Below are 21,696 nucleotides of genomic sequence, written 5' to 3'. Positions count from 1 at the left end.
AAAATCTATAAGAACGTAGCAGTATTCGTTTCTCATAATATATTATTTACAATATAACTGTCCCCTAACTGATAACAGATATTAGTATTCAATGTAGACCTAAGGTTGTCGAATAACCTAAACAGTTACCTGATCGGAATCCATTATTTACCATTAAAATTTCATGAAGCGTGCTAGGCACAAGACATGTCAATCTATGTATTGCTACATCTATATATTACCTTTATATGTTTCGTATTTAGTTAAGGAGTTCTTCTATATACTTAGTTAGTTTGTTAAAATACATCTGAGTAATTTAAATAACACAAAAACTGTTCTTTATTATATTGCATACCTAATATGACGTTTTCTACTGTTCTAAATTACTGTTTATGGGTGTATTCATAAGATTAAGTTTCCTAAACCTTAGTTTATCTACGTAATGAATTACGGTACTAGGTACTTATAAATAAATAAAAATATTTATGACAATAACATTTTTAGTCTCTTCTATATCCTACATAGTATCTACAGTAGTAATTTAAATAACTGTTCAAACAGAACTTTATTATTACTTCATAACAACGTCAAAACGACCACAACAGTAAAAAATAATTCCGATTCACGTAAAATCATACTTAAAGCCGCTTCTCCAAAACTCATCAACCAAACCACGCCAAAGGTTTTGATTCAAGCCTAAATTTTCATTTATTCAGCCATTAAGAGAATTCCGTAATTTTAAGCAAGGAATGAAAGACATTCTTACACGACCACAGAGTAATTAAATGCCCACCTGAATTCCCTTTATATTGAGATGATTACAATATTTCTCGGTCCAGATTAGCTTTTTACCGATTAATCTGTGACAACCTAATTCCAAATGCGAACATATTTTGCACGAAAATTATACAAATTCCGTTCATTATCCTACCTGTCTTAAATGTATATAGGTAATCGCCATGTTTCATCAAATTAAATATGAAAGAAACAAGGTAAAAGAATCATAATCAAATCTCACCAAACAAATACGGTACACATACTGAGGACTACCACAGAATAAAAATGTTCACATTACCACATAAAATATCTATAAGTATTATTTATTACCTTCTATTACCATTCTGTTAAAATACTATTTGTGTAACTATTGCTTAATCTATGATAATATGCCAATATATTATGCCGAATGTCTCTACATTGGCATAAAGTTGGCGAAAATCTATATTCATACATGGTAAATCCCTACTAATATTATAAATTCGAAAGTAACTCTGTCTGTCTGTCTGTTACTCAATCACGCCTTAACTACTGAACCAATTTGCATGAATTTGGTATAGAGATATTTTGATACCAGAGAAAGGACATAGGCTACTTTTTACCCCGGGATATAGGATAGGTTTTATCCCGGAAATCCCACGGGAACGGGAACTATGTGTTTTTCTTTGACTGCGCGGGCGAAGCCGCGGGTGGAAAGCTAGTTAGTTATAAATCGAGAAGGAGTTTATTTTTCTTTAGGTAATTATAATATAGCTTTTTCAAGCACATTTTCAGGCTCATCTAAGGAAATTTTCGCATTTTAATTTTTACCTTTCCGTTTTGTTTTATTTATAATCTGTATAACGCCAGTAAGTAAACTTGTAACGTCCTATATAAGACCAAAACTATCGAAGAATGTTCTCAAGAAATCTATAATTAATAGGTATGATCGTATTATTATCGTTTACGTAATACATATTATGTATCTATAACTCTATATTTTATCCTCGTATGTCCTTTGATATTAAAAAAAGACGTGTGTCACTCGGGGACTGCCGCGGTAAAGCTATTGCATGCTATGCCTTCAAGCCACACCTCTGCGCCCGTCGGAGTGAGGAGCGTGAGGTTTTTCGTTACTAAATTTCTGGATTCGGTACCCGCGCTTAAGGCCCGCGATAGAAGCTATGCAATAGCTTAAAAAAATATATGTAACAGTAATTATTGTATTATTTTTAGCGAATCTATTAAGCCTTTTTATTACCCCAGTAATATCACCTAAGTACTAACTAAACTAATGGCTGTTTGGTTAAAATTTATATTAGATAAAACAGAGGCATAACTAGTTATAGTCTGTATTTTTTTATCATGATAAGAAATGAATATTGTAACAGCGTATTTATTTCAGTGCATTCTTTAGTAGAACGAGATTATTTCTCATTATAGATATTATAGAGTCTAATAATAATTGTCTAAAATAAATCCAAACAAAGACAATAAAATTCTGGGTGTAACCAACACGAACCATCATATAATACACTGGGGTAGATCCCTTTAAAAATAATAAAAAGTGCAAAAAAATCGCAGTCGGATGAAACCCATTAGAAAAGGAGGGGAATATGATGAAAATTAAAGGAAAAATAAATTACGGTCAATCCGAGTTCGGGAAGTGGGAGGGGGGAGCTTTTAAGAGAAAAAAATGGTTTCTCTTGATTTCCGACAAAACTACAAGTCCTACGGAAAAAAGTTCAATGGCAAAGTTGTAGGTAATAAAAAAATCTACAACTTTTGTATTGACAATTTTTTCACATAACCTCAAAATTTAGGTGAAAAGTTCAAAAAACCAAGTTTTTGGTTTTTTATTTTTAACTACTTCAAAATTTATTTTTTTTTCTACGACATTTGGTAGAAACTTGCTTTATTATGTCCCAAATACACTGTAATTTATTTGATTGAAAATATTTATTTTTTCGCCTTATTTTGAATTAATACCAAAAAAACAACCTAATTTTCAATCGAAAAGTCACCCGTCAAAATATCAGCTTTTTTCAAAAACTTTGGGAGCCTTTTATTCATCAAAATCTCTACTTTTATATGGTGTAAAAAAAATAAACCTTACCATAGTAAATGTTCTCAGGAAATGCTTACAAACAGTGTCATAATTAGCTTTTACTAAATCAGGCACACTTCTCGAACTCTATATCTTCTCTTGTATCGGCTTTTCGGTAATATTTCAAAAGAAAAAAAATTATCTGTTCTAAGTATAATATTTTACAGCATATTCAAAAGCAAAATGATGTCGATAAAAACATTTCAGGTAGTTTGAGAAGTGTGCCTGATTTAGTAAAAGCTCATTTTCACACTGTTTGTATGCATTTTCTGAGAACATTTACTATGGTAATTTTTATTTTTTTTTACACCATATGAAAGTAGAGATTTCAATGAATAAAAGGCTCCCCAAGTTTTTGAAAAAAGCTGATATTTTGACGGGTGACTTTTCGATTGAAAATTAGGTTGTTTTTTTGGTATTAATTCAAAATAAGGCGAAAAAATAAATATTTTCAGTCAAATAAATTACAGTGTATTTGGGACATAATAAAGCAAGTTTCCACCAAATTTCGTAGAAAAAAAAATAAATTTTGAAGTAGATAAAAATAAAAAACCAAAAACTTGGTTTTTTGAATTTTTCACCTAAATTTTGAGGTTATGTGAAAAAATTGTCAATACAAAAGTTGTAGATCTTTTTATTATCTACAACTTTGCCATTGAACTTTTTTCCGTAGGACTTGTAGTTTTGTCGGAAATCAAGAGAAACCATTTTTTTCTCTTAAAAGCTCCCCCCTCCCTTTTCCCGAACTCGGATTGACCGTAATTTATTTTTCCTTTAATTTTCATCATATTCCCCTCCTTTTCTAATGGGTTTCATCCGACTGCGATTTTTTTTTGTTTCAAAAATTATCTACTCTAGTCTATAAATAGATAGAACAATCTTATCTATAGAAATTAAACTCTTTTTGCTAAAATTCAATGAAATAAGAATATATCGCTAATAGCTTGAAAAATATCCTATGATAATATGCGTTAATGTTTATCAAACACCAGGTCCAACAGTATCGGTGTTCGTCTTATCTATGTATCGATTATTTTATTATTTGTATGTAAACAATTAGTCACTATGTACCTACTTGTCTTAATTTACACATAAAAACCATTTAATCAATGTTTTAGATTAACATTATTCATTAATTAGAAAACTGATATATCTATTATTTACTATTGACTCGTAAATACTTAAACAACGAATGTGTATGGAAAAGAAAATGAGCTTACATCTTTCAAAATTGCTTCACCATGCAAATAATTTTACGCAACATGACCGCTAACACACTAAATAATTATTTATGTAAATTAAATGCTACTGTAAAAAGAAAAATTTTTATGAAAAGCACTGATTCATATTTTTGATTAACTCAAAAGTTATAACAATGATGAATAAAATATCCCAATTCCCAACAGATTATACGAAAAAAAAAACACTGAAAAAAAATATTTGGATTCTATTCCGTATTCAAATTTGGGTCTTATAACCTCTGCGTAACAATCATCTTATTCCGATATGAACTATTTGAAAATAGCATTAAAAATATTATACCTGTCCGTGAAAATTAATGTTAAATTTTTAAATACTTTTAAATTTATTTGGGGTTTTATTTTAATATTTTGTATTTTGTCTTTTATTTGGCTGTATGGACGCGTGACGTTCGCCTCACAACAATGGCGTCGCGGTACTACCGAATAACCGAAATGGCGGGAAACGTGACATGCGCTTTGGGAAATCGATGAGAGAATTCATTTAAAAACGCGCCCCATTTAAAGAAGCGTCGAATCAGCAAAATACATTTTGTTTTTATAAAAATAGATACAAATAAATATTTGAATGTAGTAAACCGAAATAAGTAATTATAGATAATGATTAATTAAATATTTATTATTAAATATGATAGTAATTTCTAGTACCTATACGAATTCTATGAATGTTGCCAAAGATTTCAATAATTGTTGTCAATAAATATGTGTATAATCAAAGTTATTTTATCAGTAAATCTTATTCCCTATAGGTAGTTATAGAGCTTGAAAATACAATCTGAAAAATTATAAGGCACGTTTTCTATCGTAGTATTTATTGAACAGAAATTTGATCACTTGTTTTATGTCCCTTATAAAATTATAATATTATGGATTATTCACAAAATACAAATATTTAATTTAGCTCGTTAGCTCAGAGCATCTAATAATATATCGATAATAAGTGAATATTGGAGGTTCAAGCTATAGAATACAATTTTTAGTACTGAATTTATATGTTTTAAAAAAGAAAATTTAAATCTTAAATTTAATTGGCGAATTACCAACTGTGTTGCTAACTCGAGAACGGTTCGACCAATTCGGCTATGTTATTTAGGTTTTAGTTAAGGGATAAGGGAGGATTTTATGAAAAAAAAAACACGATGACAGCTAGTACATTTATTATATTATGTACTTATTATTTTATTGATTTATGCTTTTTTGTACATACGTGTACTCGTACATACCAGTACAAACAAACTTAGACAATAATTAAATACAATTAATACACAGGCACATAATACGCCGTACAGCATCTGTGTCATTCTATTATACTGCTTTTAATCCATTATTCCGCAACGCCGTACAAAAATCATGGAGATAAGGGGAAAAAATCTCTACCTGTAGGTACTTTGAATTCTCATCTACACTCAGGTGGCCGTGGACAGCTTACAAGTGACGGCATAGTGCTGAATCTTATTATTTTATGCTCTTATATCTATGTAGATAGGTCACCTGGTTGTTCAAATGACCCATAATTTTTTCAACATGGGCCTGTAGTCTAATATAATATCTGTATAGGAGAGAGGAAAAATAAAACATTTCAGATTATGTAATAGCAAAAAGCAGTACTATTAGTACATTCTGATTGCATCAACTGAGGGCTTTATAGTACCTAGAATTAAATCTTCCTGATTTTAAACAGCTAATGATTGTCTGTAAGGATTCCTGATGTTTGCTTGGATAGCTTAAAAATACTTACAAATTATATTCTTTGCGTATTTTATCATTCACTATTATCAAAATTGTATCTTTGACTATCTATTGCTATCGCGTATTACCTATATGACGTAATTTGTAAAAACATATTATGCATTATTCACGCGATACAAATATGGCTCGTTAGCTCAGCGGTGAGAGCATCCAACTAATCAAATGTCTTAAGAGGAGGTCGGAGGTTCAAATCCTTCACGAGCCGGTCTTTTTAGGATATAAAATTTACTTGAAATGCGCAATAATTGTCGCTAATCTAATATCTATCTAATATTATTATTAGATACAATGAAAACAGAGATGTCATTGAGAGGTGGGATTATTATATCCCACCAAAACATTTTCATGTAAAAAGATGCCTAGACTTTCTTACACTCTGAAAAAGTTCTCAGAACGAATTTAGAGCCAAGCATCTTACTCTACACGTTTTAACTGTACAATTCCTAACTTAACAAACTGTATACCTTCTAATAGTTAAAATAATATGTGGCATGGCCCTTTTTGCAAACTTCACATGGCGTATGGATAAGAGCCATAAGCCAGGTCACAATCTACTGGCAAACGGTGCATTTACATCCAACGATCGAATGGTCATTCTAACCCCGCTATGTCAAATTATTTTAGTGTCAACAGACGTAGAGCATACTTTCGTTGTTCTTAGTACGTTCGAAACGATTCTATGCAATGTTCTAATACTGAACAACACTGAATACGAGTTTTCGTTTACACTAAAAATTCACGAAAGAATGCTCTTGCTGTAGCTCTAGCTCTATGTTCGTTTGATCTTAATGCACCGGAAGACACAGCTAGGGGATTCCATGACGTCGTAAGACAGTATTAATTCCAGTGTGGAAAAATGACAGAGCGATACATCGCTCTGTCAGATCATCGACATCGTCATCGCCCTACAGGTCGTCTAGTGCCAACACATTCCCACACTGGAAATATTACCGTTTTAAGACATCGAGCTAACTCCCCCAAATCTTTTATAGAAGAGAGATGTCCGCTTGAAGAGCTCAACTAAGTTGATTTATAAGTATTTTATCACTATGACTAATTGATCTATTCACAGAAGTTCATTATCAAAATTGTATCTTTGGCTATCGCGTATTGTGTGACGTAATTTGTAAAAACATATCCTTTATTCACGCGATACAAATATGGCTCGTTAGCTCAGCGGTGAGAGCATCCATCTAATCAAAATGTCTTAAGAGGAGGTCGGAGGTTCAAGTCCTTCACGAGCCGATCTTTTTTAGACAAAAAATTTACTTGAAATGCGCAATAATTGTCGCTATTAGATATCGAATCATGTAATGTAAACTGAAAAAAGCAGGCAGAAGAGTAGCTGGAGTATGATATGAGAGACAGAAGAAGAGCGAAACGAACGCATCTTATATAAAGAGATTTTTTAAAAGCTGTTATTTGCAATATTATTGTGATTTCCAGCTAAAAAAGTATGATACACAAAAACTTTTAGTTTTTTAACTATCAATAAAGAAGCCGCATGAAACTGAAACTCAGTCTAACATTTATTTATTCAATAAGACTTCTTCTAGAAGCACTTTTGAATCGTCATAACAGTTTTAACATTTAGCACCCATCAAAGTCCGTTTTATTTCACTTTTTTTAACAAATTAATTTTATAAGCCAATATATTTTGTGGAAGGAAGTTTCACTGTTCTCATCGCTATCCTAGTTAGATTACCCCGAAGAGATACCATGATGATTGATGTCTTAAAGCAATATTAATCCCAGTGTAGAAAAATGCGTTTACGTGAATTGGCATGCTGCATGAGCTTCTAAAAATATCAAAACATGCATATATCTTCTTATATATAAAAATGAATCGCAAAATGTGTTGGTAAGCGCATAACTCGAGAACGGCTGAACCGATTGCGATAATTCTTTTTTTATTATATTCCTTGAAGTGCGAGGATGGTTCTTATGTAGAGAAAACGTAAATATTATGTACCACGGGCGAAGCCGGGGCGGACCGCTAGTTATGAATGAATGTGAATGAATGCCTGATTATAGTGCATGAAACTCTTTAAGCTTCTGCATGACAGCAACCAATCTAAACAATTATGCTGCATGTTAGTCTATCGTGCAAGATAGAAAAGAGAAAGCTTCTTCAATCAGCTGCCACTAAAACAGTGTACAAATTAGCAGTGAGTCATCTCAAAGTGCCCAATTGCCGTAATGACGTTTGATATCTATGTGTTGTTTACAATAAAATTTATATTATGATGTGGTTGTTCTAGTATTTTACTGTATACATTGGTTGCTTGGTCGCATCCGATTCACTTCAATAATTAATGCAGTGTAACGCAGTTGAAAATTGTGGAATTAGGTCGAACTTTGACCAACAGAGTATCCTGTTTCTTACAAATGACTAGTACCTGTCCACGAGGATTATCATTTATTATTATCAAAGTATTATCTTTGGCTTTTGTATGACGTAATTTGTAAAAACATATGCATTATTCACGCGATACAAATATGGCTCGTTAGCTCAGCGGTGAGAGCATCCATCTAATCAAAAGTCTTAAGAGGAGGTCGGAGGTTCAAGTCCTTCACGAGCCGGTCTTTTTTGGGTATAAAATTCACTTGAAATGCACAATTATTGTCTCTATTAGATATGAAATCATGTTATGTTAACTGTAAAAGGCAGAGATACGAGTAGCTGGAGTATGGCAAAAGCAGAAGAGCGCAACAAACGTAGCATAAAAAGATATGTTTTAAAAGTTAATTATCAATATAAATGTTATTTTCAGTGTAATTTTGGGAAGAAAAGTACAATACTTTTTATACAATATATTATACCTTTATATCTATGTTAAACCTAAGTTTACTTGTACGCTCCGAAAACTTATACAGAATAATTGGTTCTATGTTTAATTAATTTTATCAATTATTATCCAAATTATATCTTTGGTTATCGCCTATTATATGACGTCGTTTGTCCCAGATGCGTCGGCAGATATTATCTCCCGATACATCCGCAGACGTGAAGAGGGGATAGTTATGCATTTATGGTAGGTATTTGACGACCGTAGTCTGTAAGGATTTCTGTGCGTTTGGAAAGCTTATACAGAATAATTGGTTCTATGTTTTATGTATTTTATCAATAATTATCAAAATTATATCTTTGGCTATCGCGTATTGTATGACGTAATTTGTAAAAACATATGCATTATTCACGCGATACAAATATGGCTCGTTAGCTCAGCGGTGAGAGCATCCATTTAAACAGAGGACTTTGAGGAGGTCGGAGGTTCAAATCCTTCACGAGCCGGTCTTTTTTGGATCTAAAATTTACTTGAAATGCGCTTTTGTTCCTTTTGCAGGTCTATTGGGTATAGAACAATCTTATTTCAACAATATCGTATAGGAGCTACCAACGTTGACAAGAGAGAATTTTAGTATAGTTGGTTCTTTGATATAGTGTTTCTCTTCCTATTTCGGTTAGAGTCCGGCAAATAAAAAATTGCGTCTGGCACCTAATTAACAACGAAAAAAACGTCGCAATAAAAAAAATAATGTCTGATGGATCTATCTAAAGGCAAAAGATTAAAAATTACGCCTTAATAAATGACTTTAAATTACGGATATTTTCCTGTGCAGATAAGATGCGCACTAATAAACGCAACCACTACCGCCAGCCAGACAGACCGGACTCTAACCAAAATAGCAAGAGAAACAGTAGGTATATCAAAAACCCAACTATACTAAAATGACTTTTTTTAAAACGTTGATAGCTCCCGTACCAATAGAAAAGCAGTCCTAGCGTAGATGGAATTTATATTTATTTGGTTGGTTATGTTAAAGCTTATGTTTAGCTTATTTAACAATTTCTCTTTTATAACAATTTAGTTTACTAAGACATTTTGTTAATAAAGCTTTTGAAAGATCTTCAACAAAATGTCATGTTCATTAAAAAATGTCTATTGGCATTTTTTAATGAACGCCTTTTACCTACCAAATAAATTTTAATCATTCAACGTTAGGACTGTTCTTCTATTGTTCAAAAAAGATTGTTCTATGTCCAAAAGGAACAAATTTAGGACTGCTTTTCTATTGTTCCAATAAGAGTTTTGATATCTAATAGCGGCAATTGCGCATTTCAAGTAAATTTAATATCCAAAAAAGATCGGCTCGTGAAGGACTTGAACCTCCGACCTCCTCTTAAGACATTTGATTAGATGGATGCTCTCACCGCTGAGCTAACGAGCCATATTTGTATCGCGTGAATAATGTACATAATATAATACCTATTATGTTTTTAAAAATGACGTCATATAATATACGATAGCCAAATAATATACATTTTTGATAATGAAATTCTGGGAATAGATAAATAATTAGTGTGGAAATGTAATGACCCTAGGCGATTTATATAGCTGTAATTTTTCCAAACTGGAATTAATACTGTCTTACGATGTCATGGTATCACTCCTGTATCTTACGGAGCATTAACATCGAACGTAGGTACATATAGCTAGAGTATTATTTCATGATCTTTAAGTTTAAACGAAAACTTGTATTCAGTGTTGTTCAGTATAAGAACATTGCATAGAATCTTTTCGAACGTACTAAGAACAACGAAAGAATTCTCTACGCCTGTTGACACTAAAAGAATTTGACAAAGTATGTAGGATGTAAATGCACCGTTAGCTGGTACATTGTCACCTGGCTATTATCCATACGCCATCTGAAGTTTGCAAAACGGCCATTTTAACTAAAAATAGTTTGTTAAGTTAGGGCTTGTAGAGTTAAAACGTGTAGAGTAGTATGCGTGGCTCTACATTTGTTCTGAGAACTTTTGCAGAGTGCAAGGGAGTCTTGGCAACATTTTACATGAAAATTGAAAATGTTTCGGTGTTATTACTATTAGATAATAATATGAAAACAAAGACGTTATCAAACTATAAGCTTTTGAAAGATCTTTCGCAAATATTGTCTTAGTAAACTAAATTGTTAAAAAAAAGAAATTGTTAATTATGCTAAACAAGTACATAAAGAAAACCTTTTTCCAACCAAATAAATCTAAATCCAAATCGTCTACGTTAGGATTGTTTTTTTATTGTACTAATAATATTTTTAATATCTAATAGCGGCAATTGCGCATCTCAGGTAAATTTTATATCCAAAAAAGACCGGCTCGTGAAGGACTTGAACCTCCGACCTCCTCTAACACGACGTTTTAGATGGATGCTCTCACCGCTGAGCTAACGAGCCATATTTATAATGTGTATAATGCATAATATGTTTTTACAAATTATGTTAAACAATACGCGATAGCCAAAGATACAATTTTGATAATGAAATTCTGTGAATAGATCAATAATTAGTGTGGGAATATGATGGCGCTAGACGATCTATAAAGATGTCATTTTTCCACACTGGAATTAATACTGCTTTACGACGTCATGGAATCCCCCCTATATCTTAGCCAGTACATTGTGACGCCATACGCCATGTGAAGTTTGCAAAACGGCCATGCCACACATTAGAAAGTATACAGTTTGTTAAGTAAGGGCTTGTAGAGTTAAAATGTGCAGAGGATGCTTGGCTCTACGTTCGTTCTGAGAACTTTTCCAGATTAGGTACAAGAAAGTCGTGACAACATTTTGCATGAAAATGTTTTGGTGGGATTATTATTACTATATGAAAACAGAGAGTGTCTTCAACCTACAAGCTTCTGGAAGAACTTCCGCAAAATATTATCTTAGTAAATTAAATGTTATAAAAAGTTAATTTAGATTTAAAGGTTTAATTCAATTGTCTCTGGGGTATTTCGGGAAGAAAAGTACAATACCTACTTTTCTTAGGCCTGACGAAGCGCAGCGCATTTTTTATTGTCAACCTATTATTATCGACAATGTCATTGAAATAAAATTTAAAAAATCGCATCGCGCCACTTTTCGTTAGTGATGCTCTCGGAAATATATTGTTTTTATTTGAGTTTGAATTTATTCGAATGAGAACAATGCCGATAATAGTTTGACAATTAAAAATGCGCTGCGCTGCGCTTTGCTAGGTATATCTATGTCGAGCCTTATAATATCCCTTATAATATTATCTATGTTAAACCTAATTTAAATGAAATCCTCGAATAACAGTACATTATAAGGTACTGACATAGATTATGTGAAATTATTATTGGGATGAAAAAAGTCGGCTTGTGAATGACTTGAACTTCCGACCTCCTCCTAAACCTCCTATACCTTTCCCAGATGCGTCGGCAGATATTATCTCCCGATACATCCGCAGACGTGAAGAGGGGATAGTTATGCATTTATGGTAGGTATTTGACGACCGTAGTCTGTAAGGATTTCTGTACATTTGGAAAGCTTATACAGAATAATTGGTTCTATGTTTTATGTATTTTATCAATAATTATCAAAATTATATCTTTGGCTATCGCGTATTGTATGACGTAATTTGTAAAAACATTTGCATTATTCACGCGATACAAATATGGCTCGTTAGCTCAGCGGTGAGAGCATCCATCTAATCAAATGTCTTAAGAGGAGGTCGGAGGTTCAAGTCCTTCACGAGCCGACCTTTTTTAGACAAAAAATTTACTTGAAATGCGCAATAATTGTCGCTATTAGATATCGAATCATGTAATGTAAACTGAAAAAAGCAGGCAGAAGAGTAGCTGGAGTATGACATGAGAGACAGAAGAAGAGCGAAACGAACGCATCTTATACATATAAAGAGATTTTTTAAAAGCTGTTATTTGCAATATTATTGTGATTTCCAGCTAAAAAAGTATGATACACAAAAACCTTTAGTTTTTTAACTATCAATAAAGAAGCCGCATGAAACTGAAACTCAGTCAAACATTTATTTATTCAATTAGACTTCTTCTAGAAGCACTTTTGAATCGTCATAACAGTTTTAACATTTAGCACCCATCAAAGTCCGTTTTATTTCACTTTTTTTAACAAATTAATTTTATAAGCCAATATATTTTGTGGAAGTTCTTTTTAAAGCTTGTAGTTTGACAACATCACTGTTCTCATCGATATTCTAGTTAGATTACCCCGAAGAGATACCATACGCCATGATGATTGATGTCATAAAGCAATATTAATCCCAGTGTAGAAAAATGCGTTTACGTGAATTGTCATGCTGCATGAGCGTCTAAAAATATCAAAACATGCATATTATGAATGAATGTGAATGAATGCCTGATTATAGTGCATGAAATTGCTAAGCTTTTGCATGACAGCAACCAATCTAAACAATTATGCTGCATGTTAGTCTATCGTGCAAGATAGAAAAGAGAAAGCTTCTTCAATCAGCTGCCACTAAAACAGTGTACAAATTAGCAGTGAGTCATCTATACGTACGGATCTCAAAGTGCTCAATTGCCGTAATGACGTTTGATATCTATGTGTTGTTTACCATTTATATGATGTGGTTGTTCTAGTATTTTACTATATACATTGGTTGCTTGGTCGCATCCGATTCACTTCAATAATTAATGCAGTGTAACGCAGTTGAAAATTGTGGAATTAGGTCGAACTTTGACCAACAGAGTATCCTGTTTCTTACAAATGACTAGTACCTGTCCACGAGGATTATCATTTATTATTATCAAAGTATTATCTTTGGCTTTTGTATGACGTAATTTGTAAAAACATATGCATTATTCACGCGATACAAAAATGGCTCGTTAGCTCAGCGGTGAGAGCATCCATTTAAACAGAGGACTTTGAGGAGGTCGGAGGTTCAAATCCTTCACGAGCCGGTCTTTTTTGGATCTAAAATTTACTTGAAATGCGCTTTTCTTCCTTTTGGTCTATTGGGTATAGAACAATCTTATTTCAACAATATCGTATAGGAGCTACCAACGTTGACAAGAGAGAATTTTAGTATAGTTGGTTCTTTGATATAGTGTTTCTCTTCCTATTTCGGTTAGAGTCCGGCAAATAAAAAATTGCGTCTGGCACCTATTTAACAACGAAAAAAACGTCTTGCAATAAAAAAACTATGTCTGATGGATCTATCTAAAGGCAAAAGATTAAAAATTACGCCTTAATAAATGACTTTAAATTACGGATATTTTCCTGTGCAGATAAGATGCGCACTAATAAACGCAACCACTACCGCCAGCCAGACAGACCGAAATAGCAACCGAAATAGCAAGAGAAACAGTATATAAAAAACCCAACTATACTAAAATGACTTTTTTTAAAACGTTGATAGCTCCCGTACCAATAGAAAAGCAGTCCTAGCGTAGATGGAATTTATATTTATTTGGTTGGTTATGTTAAAGCTTATGTTTAGCTTATTTAACAATTTCTCTTTTATAACAATTTAGTTTACTAAGACATTTTGTTAATCTTAGTTGTTAATAAAGCTTTTGAAAGATCTATTGGCATTTTTTAATGAACGCCTTTTACCTACCAAATAAATTTTAATCATTCAACGTTAGGACTGCTTTTCTATTGTTCCAATAAGAGTTTTGATATCTAATAGCGGCAATTGCGCATTTCAAGTAAATTTAATATCCAAAAAAGATCGGCTCGTGAAGGACTTGAACCTCCGACCTCCTCTTAAGACTTTTGATTAGATGGATGCTCTCACCGCTGAGCTAACGAGCCATATTTGTATTGCGTGAATAATGTTCATATAATATGTTTTTAAAAATGACGTCATATAATACGCCAAATAATATACAGTTTTGATAATGAAATTCTGGGAATAGATAAATTAGTGTGGAAATGTAATGACCCTAGGCGATTTATATGTATAGCTGTTATTTTTCCAAACTGGAATTAATACTGTCTTAACGATGTCATGGTATCACTCCTGTAGGTATTATATCTTACGGAGCATTAAGATCGAACGTACATAGAGCTAGAGCAAGAGCATTCTTTCATGATCTTTAAGTTTAAACGTACTAAGAACAACGAAAGAATTCTCTACGCCTGTTGACACTAAAAGAATTTGACATAGTATGTAGGATGTAAATGCACCGTTAGCTAGTACATTGTGACCTGGCTATTAATTTTTAATATCTAATAGCGGCAATTGCGCATCTCAGGTAAATTTTATATCCAAAAAAGACCGGCTCGTGGAGGACTTGAACCTCCGACCTCCTCTAACACGACGTTTTAGATGGATGCTCTCACCACTGAGCTAACGAGCCATATTTATAATGTGTGAATAATGCATATGTTTTCACAAATTATGTTAAACAATACGCGATAGCCAAAGATACAATTTCGATAATGAAATTCTGTGAATAGATCAATTAGTGTGGGAATGTGATGGCGCTAGACGATCTATAAAGATGTCATTTTTCCACACTAGAATTAATACTGCTTTACGACGTCATGGAATCCCCCCTATATCTTAGCCAGTAGATTGTGACGCCATACGCCATGTGTAGTTTGCAAAACGGCAATGCCACATATTAAAAAGTATACAGTTTGTTAAGTAAGGGCTTGTAGAGTTAAAATGTGCAGAGGATGCTTGGCTCTACGTTCGTTCTGAGAACTTTTCCAGATTAGGTACAAGAAAGTCGTGACAACATTTTGCATGGAAATGTTTTGGTGGGATTATTATTACTATATGAAAACAGAGAGTGTCTTCAACCTACAAGCTTCTGGAAGAACTTCCGCAAAATATTATCTTAGTAAATTAAATGTTATAAAAAGTAAATTTAGATTTAAAGGTTTAATTCACTTGTCTCTGGGGTATTTCGAGAAGAAAAGTACAATAGGTACTTTTCTTAGGCCTGACGAAGCGCAGCGCATTTTTTATTGTCAAACTATTATTATCGACAATGTCATTGAAATAAAATTTAAAAAATCGCATCGCGCCACTTTTCGTGTGTGACGCTTCGATGCTCTCGGAAATATATTGTTTTTATTTGAGTTTGAATTTATTCCAATGAGAACAATGCCGATAATAGTTTGACAATTAAAAATGCGCTGCGCTGCGCTTTGCTAGGTATATCTGCGCCGAGCCTTATAATATCCCTTATAATATTATCTATGTTAAACCTAATTTAAATGAAATCCTCGAATAACAGTACATTATAAGGTACTGACATAGATTATGTGAAATTTTTATTGGGGTGAAAAAAGTCGGCTTGTGAATGACTTGAACTTCCGTCCTCCTAAACCTCCTATACCTTTCCCAGATGCGTCGGCAGATATTATCTCCCGATACATCCGCAGACGTGAAGAGGGGATAGTTATGCATTTATGGTAGGTATATTTGACGACCGTAGTCTGTAAGGATTTCTGTACATTTGGAAATCTAATACAGAATAATTGGTTCTATGTTTTATGTATTTTATCAATAATTATCAAAATTATATCTTTGGCTATCGCGTATTGTATGACGTAATTTGTAAAAACATTTGCATTATTCACGCGATACAAATATGGCTCGTTAGCTCAGCGGTGAGAGCATCCATCTAATCAAATGTCTTAAGAGGAGGTCGGAGTTTCAAGTCCTTCACGAGCCGACCTTTTTTAGACAAAAAATTTACTTGAAATGCGCAATAATTGTCGCTATTAGATATCGAATCATGTAATGTAAACTGAAAAAAGCAGGCAGAAGAGTAGCTGGAGTATGACATGAGAGACAGAAGAAGAGCGAAACGAACGCATCTTATACATATAAAGAGATTTTTTTAAAGCTGTTATTTGCAATATTATTGCGATTTCCAGCTAAAAAAGTATGATACACAAAAACCTTTAGTTTTTTAACTATCAATAAAGAAGCCGCATGAAGCTGAAACTCAGTCAAACATTTATTTATTCAATAAGACTTCTTCTAGAAGCACTTTTGAATCGTCATAACAGTTTTAACATTTAGCACCCATCAAAGTCCGTTTTATTTCACTTTTTTTTAACAAATTAATTTTATAAGCCAATATATTTTGTGGAAGTTCTTTCTATAGCTTGTAGTTTGACAACATCACTGTTCTCTTCGATATTCTAGTTAGATTATCCCGAAGAGATAATGGTATCTCTTCGGGGTAATCTAACTAGAATATCGATGAGAACTAATCATCATGGCTTATGGAAGCCATGATGATTGATGTCTTAAAGCAATATTAATCCCAGTGTAGAAAAATGCGTTTACGTGAATTGGCATGCTGCATGAGCGTCTAAAAATATCAAAACATGCATATTATGAATGAATGTGAATGAATGCCTGATTATAGTGCATGAAACTCTTTAAGCTTTTGCATGACAGCAACCAATCTAAACAATTATGCTGCATGTTAGTCTATCGTGCAAGATAGAAAAGAGAAAGCTTCTTCAATCAGCTGCCACTAAAACAGTGTACAAATTAGCAGTGAGTCATCTATACGTACGGATCTCAAAGTGCTCAATTGCCGTAATGACGTTTGATATCTATGTGTTGTTTACCATTTATATGATGTGGTTGTTCTAGTATTTTACTATATACATTGGTTGCTTGGTCGCATCCGATTCACTTCAATAATTAATGCAGTGTAACGCAGTTGAAAATTGTGGAATTAGGTCGAACTTTGACCAACAGAGTATCCTGTTTCTTACAAATGACTAGTACCTGTCCACGAGGATTATCATTTATTATTATCAAAGTATTATCTTTGGCTTTTGTATGACGTAATTTGTAAAAACATATGCATTATTCACGCGATACAAAAATGGCTCGTTAGCTCAGCGGTGAGAGCATCCATTTAAACAGAGGACTTTGAGGAGGTCGGAGGTTCAAATCCTTCACGAGCCGGTCTTTTTTGGATCTAAAATTTACTTGAAATGCGCTTTTCTTCCTTTTGGTCTATTGGGTATAGAACAATCTTATTTCAACAATATCGTATAGGAGCTACCAACGTTGACAAGAGAGAATTTTAGTATAGTTGGTTCTTTGATATAGTGTTTCTCTTCCTATTTCGGTTAGAGTCCGGCAAATAAAAAATTGCGTCTGGCACCTATTTAACAACGAAAAAAACGTCTTGCAATAAAAAAACTATGTCTGATGGATCTATCTAAAGGCAAAAGATTAAAAATTACGCCTTAATAAATGACTTTAAATTACGGATATTTTCCTGTGCAGATAAGATGCGCACTAATAAACGCAACCACTACCGCCAGCCAGACAGACCGAAATAGCAACCGAAATAGCAAGAGAAACAGTATATAAAAAACCCAACTATACTAAAATGACTTTTTTTAAAACGTTGATAGCTCCCGTACCAATAGAAAAGCAGTCCTAGCGTAGATGGAATTTATATTTATTTGGTTGGTTATGTTAAAGCTTATGTTTAGCTTATTTAACAATTTCTCTTTTATAACAATTTAGTTTACTAAGACATTTTGTTAATCTTAGTTGTTAATAAAGCTTTTGAAAGATCTATTGGCATTTTTTAATGAACGCCTTTTACCTACCAAATAAATTTTAATCATTCAACGTTAGGACTGCTTTTCTATTGTTCCAATAAGAGTTTTGATATCTAATAGCGGCAATTGCGCATTTCAAGTAAATTTAATATCCAAAAAAGATCGGCTCGTGAAGGACTTGAACCTCCGACCTCCTCTTAAGACTTTTGATTAGATGGATGCTCTCACCGCTGAGCTAACGAGCCATATTTGTATTGCGTGAATAATGTTCATATAATATGTTTTTAAAAATGACGTCATATAATACGCCAAATAATATACAGTTTTGATAATGAAATTCTGGGAATAGATAAATTAGTGTGGAAATGTAATGACCCTAGGCGATTTATATGTATAGCTGTTATTTTTCCAAACTGGAATTAATACTGTCTTAACGATGTCATGGTATCACTCCTGTAGGTATTATATCTTACGGAGCATTAAGATCGAACGTACATAGAGCTAGAGCAAGAGCATTCTTTCATGATCTTTAAGTTTAAACGTACTAAGAACAACGAAAGAATTCTCTACGCCTGTTGACACTAAAAGAATTTGACATAGTATGTAGGATGTAAATGCACCGTTAGCTAGTACATTGTGACCTGGCTATTAATTTTTAATATCTAATAGCGGCAATTGCGCATCTCAGGTAAATTTTATATCCAAAAAAGACCGGCTCGTGGAGGACTTGAACCTCCGACCTCCTCTAACACGACGTTTTAGATGGATGCTCTCACCACTGAGCTAACGAGCCATATTTATAATGTGTGAATAATGCATATGTTTTCACAAATTATGTTAAACAATACGCGATAGCCAAAGATACAATTTCGATAATGAAATTCTGTGAATAGATCAATTAGTGTGGGAATGTGATGGCGCTAGACGATCTATAAAGATGTCATTTTTCCACACTAGAATTAATACTGCTTTACGACGTCATGGAATCCCCCCTATATCTTAGCCAGTAGATTGTGACGCCATACGCCATGTGTAGTTTGCAAAACGGCAATGCCACATATTAAAAAGTATACAGTTTGTTAAGTAAGGGCTTGTAGAGTTAAAATGTGCAGAGGATGCTTGGCTCTACGTTCGTTCTGAGAACTTTTCCAGATTAGGTACAAGAAAGTCGTGACAACATTTTGCATGGAAATGTTTTGGTGGGATTATTATTACTATATGAAAACAGAGAGTGTCTTCAACCTACAAGCTTCTGGAAGAACTTCCGCAAAATATTATCTTAGTAAATTAAATGTTATAAAAAGTAAATTTAGATTTAAAGGTTTAATTCACTTGTCTCTGGGGTATTTCGAGAAGAAAAGTACAATAGGTACTTTTCTTAGGCCTGACGAAGCGCAGCGCATTTTTTATTGTCAAACTATTATTATCGACAATGTCATTGAAATAAAATTTAAAAAATCGCATCGCGCCACTTTTCGTGTGTGACGCTTCGATGCTCTCGGAAATATATTGTTTTTATTTGAGTTTGAATTTATTCCAATGAGAACAATGCCGATAATAGTTTGACAATTAAAAATGCGCTGCGCTGCGCTTTGCTAGGTATATCTGCGCCGAGCCTTATAATATCCCTTATAATATTATCTATGTTAAACCTAATTTAAATGAAATCCTCGAATAACAGTACATTATAAGGTACTGACATAGATTATGTGAAATTTTTATTGGGGTGAAAAAAGTCGGCTTGTGAATGACTTGAACTTCCGTCCTCCTAAACCTCCTATACCTTTCCCAGATGCGTCGGCAGATATTATCTCCCGATACATCCGCAGACGTGAAGAGGGGATAGTTATGCATTTATGGTAGGTATATTTGACGACCGTAGTCTGTAAGGATTTCTGTACATTTGGAAATCTAATACAGAATAATTGGTTCTATGTTTTATGTATTTTATCAATAATTATCAAAATTATATCTTTGGCTATCGCGTATTGTATGACGTAATTTGTAAAAACATTTGCATTATTCACGCGATACAAATATGGCTCGTTAGCTCAGCGGTGAGAGCATCCATCTAATCAAATGTCTTAAGAGGAGGTCGGAGTTTCAAGTCCTTCACGAGCCGACCTTTTTTAGACAAAAAATTTACTTGAAATGCGCAATAATTGTCGCTATTAGATATCGAATCATGTAATGTAAACTGAAAAAAGCAGGCAGAAGAGTAGCTGGAGTATGACATGAGAGACAGAAGAAGAGCGAAACGAACGCATCTTATACATATAAAGAGATTTTTTTAAAGCTGTTATTTGCAATATTATTGCGATTTCCAGCTAAAAAAGTATGATACACAAAAACCTTTAGTTTTTTAACTATCAATAAAGAAGCCGCATGAAGCTGAAACTCAGTCAAACATTTATTTATTCAATAAGACTTCTTCTAGAAGCACTTTTGAATCGTCATAACAGTTTTAACATTTAGCACCCATCAAAGTCCGTTTTATTTCACTTTTTTTTAACAAATTAATTTTATAAGCCAATATATTTTGTGGAAGTTCTTTCTATAGCTTGTAGTTTGACAACATCACTGTTCTCTTCGATATTCTAGTTAGATTATCCCGAAGAGATAATGGTATCTCTTCGGGGTAATCTAACTAGAATATCGATGAGAACTAATCATCATGGCTTATGGAAGCCATGATGATTGATGTCTTAAAGCAATATTAATCCCAGTGTAGAAAAATGCGTTTACGTGAATTGGCATGCTGCATGAGCGTCTAAAAATATCAAAACATGCATATTATGAATGAATGTGAATGAATGCCTGATTATAGTGCATGAAACTCTTTAAGCTTTTGCATGACAGCAACCAATCTAAACAATTATGCTGCATGTTAGTCTATCGTGCAAGATAGAAAAGAGAAAGCTTCTTCAATCAGCTGCCACTAAAACAGTGTACAAATTAGCAGTGAGTCATCTATGCGTACGGATCTCAAAGTGCCCAATTGCCGTAATGACGTTTGATATCTATGTGTTGTCTACCATTTATATGATGTGGTTGTTCTAGTATTACTATATACATTGGTCGCAGTTGAAAATTGTGGAATAAGGTCGAACTTTGACCAACAGAGTATCCTGTTTCTTACAAATGACTAGTACCTGTCCACGAGGATTATCATTTATTATTATCAAAGTATTATCTTTGGCTTTTGTATGACGTAATTTGTAAAAACATATGCATTATTCACGCGATACAAATATGGCTCGTTAGCTCAGCGGTGAGAGCATCCATCTAATCAAAAGTCTTAAGAGGAGGTCGGAGGTTCAAGTCCTTCACGAGCCGGTCTTTTTTGGATCTAAAATTTACTTGAAATGCGCTTTTGTTCCTTTTGGTCTATTGGGTATAGAACAATCTTATTTCAACAATATCGTATAGGAGCTACCAACGTTGACAAGAGAGAATTTTAGTATAGTTAGTTGGTTCTTTG

At 33.3% G+C, this 21,696-nt stretch overlaps 2 non-coding genes across 2 annotated transcripts; both read right to left on the bottom strand.

The window, feature by feature from the left end:
• Positions 1–14,935: 14,935 nt before the first annotated feature.
• Positions 14,936–15,016, bottom strand: TRNAF-AAA (transfer RNA phenylalanine (anticodon AAA)). The gene is given in 2 exon segments: positions 14,936–14,970; positions 14,980–15,016. It is a non-coding gene; the product is annotated as a tRNA-Phe (tRNA).
• Positions 15,017–18,927: 3,911 nt separating this feature from the next.
• TRNAF-AAA (transfer RNA phenylalanine (anticodon AAA)) lies at positions 18,928–19,008 on the bottom strand. The gene is given in 2 exon segments: positions 18,928–18,962; positions 18,972–19,008. It is a non-coding gene; the product is annotated as a tRNA-Phe (tRNA).
• Between the last annotated feature and the right edge of the window lie 2,688 nt (positions 19,009–21,696).

This window comes from Colias eurytheme, chromosome 22, assembly GCF_061535395.1.
Source record: "Colias eurytheme isolate Ceu_HAF_F1 chromosome 22, ilColEury1 Martin Lab GWU primary, whole genome shotgun sequence".
NCBI lineage: Eukaryota > Metazoa > Arthropoda > Insecta > Lepidoptera > Pieridae > Colias > Colias eurytheme.
Note: the sequence above shows the minus strand (reverse complement) of the source record. Positions and strands in the feature narration are given on the sequence as shown.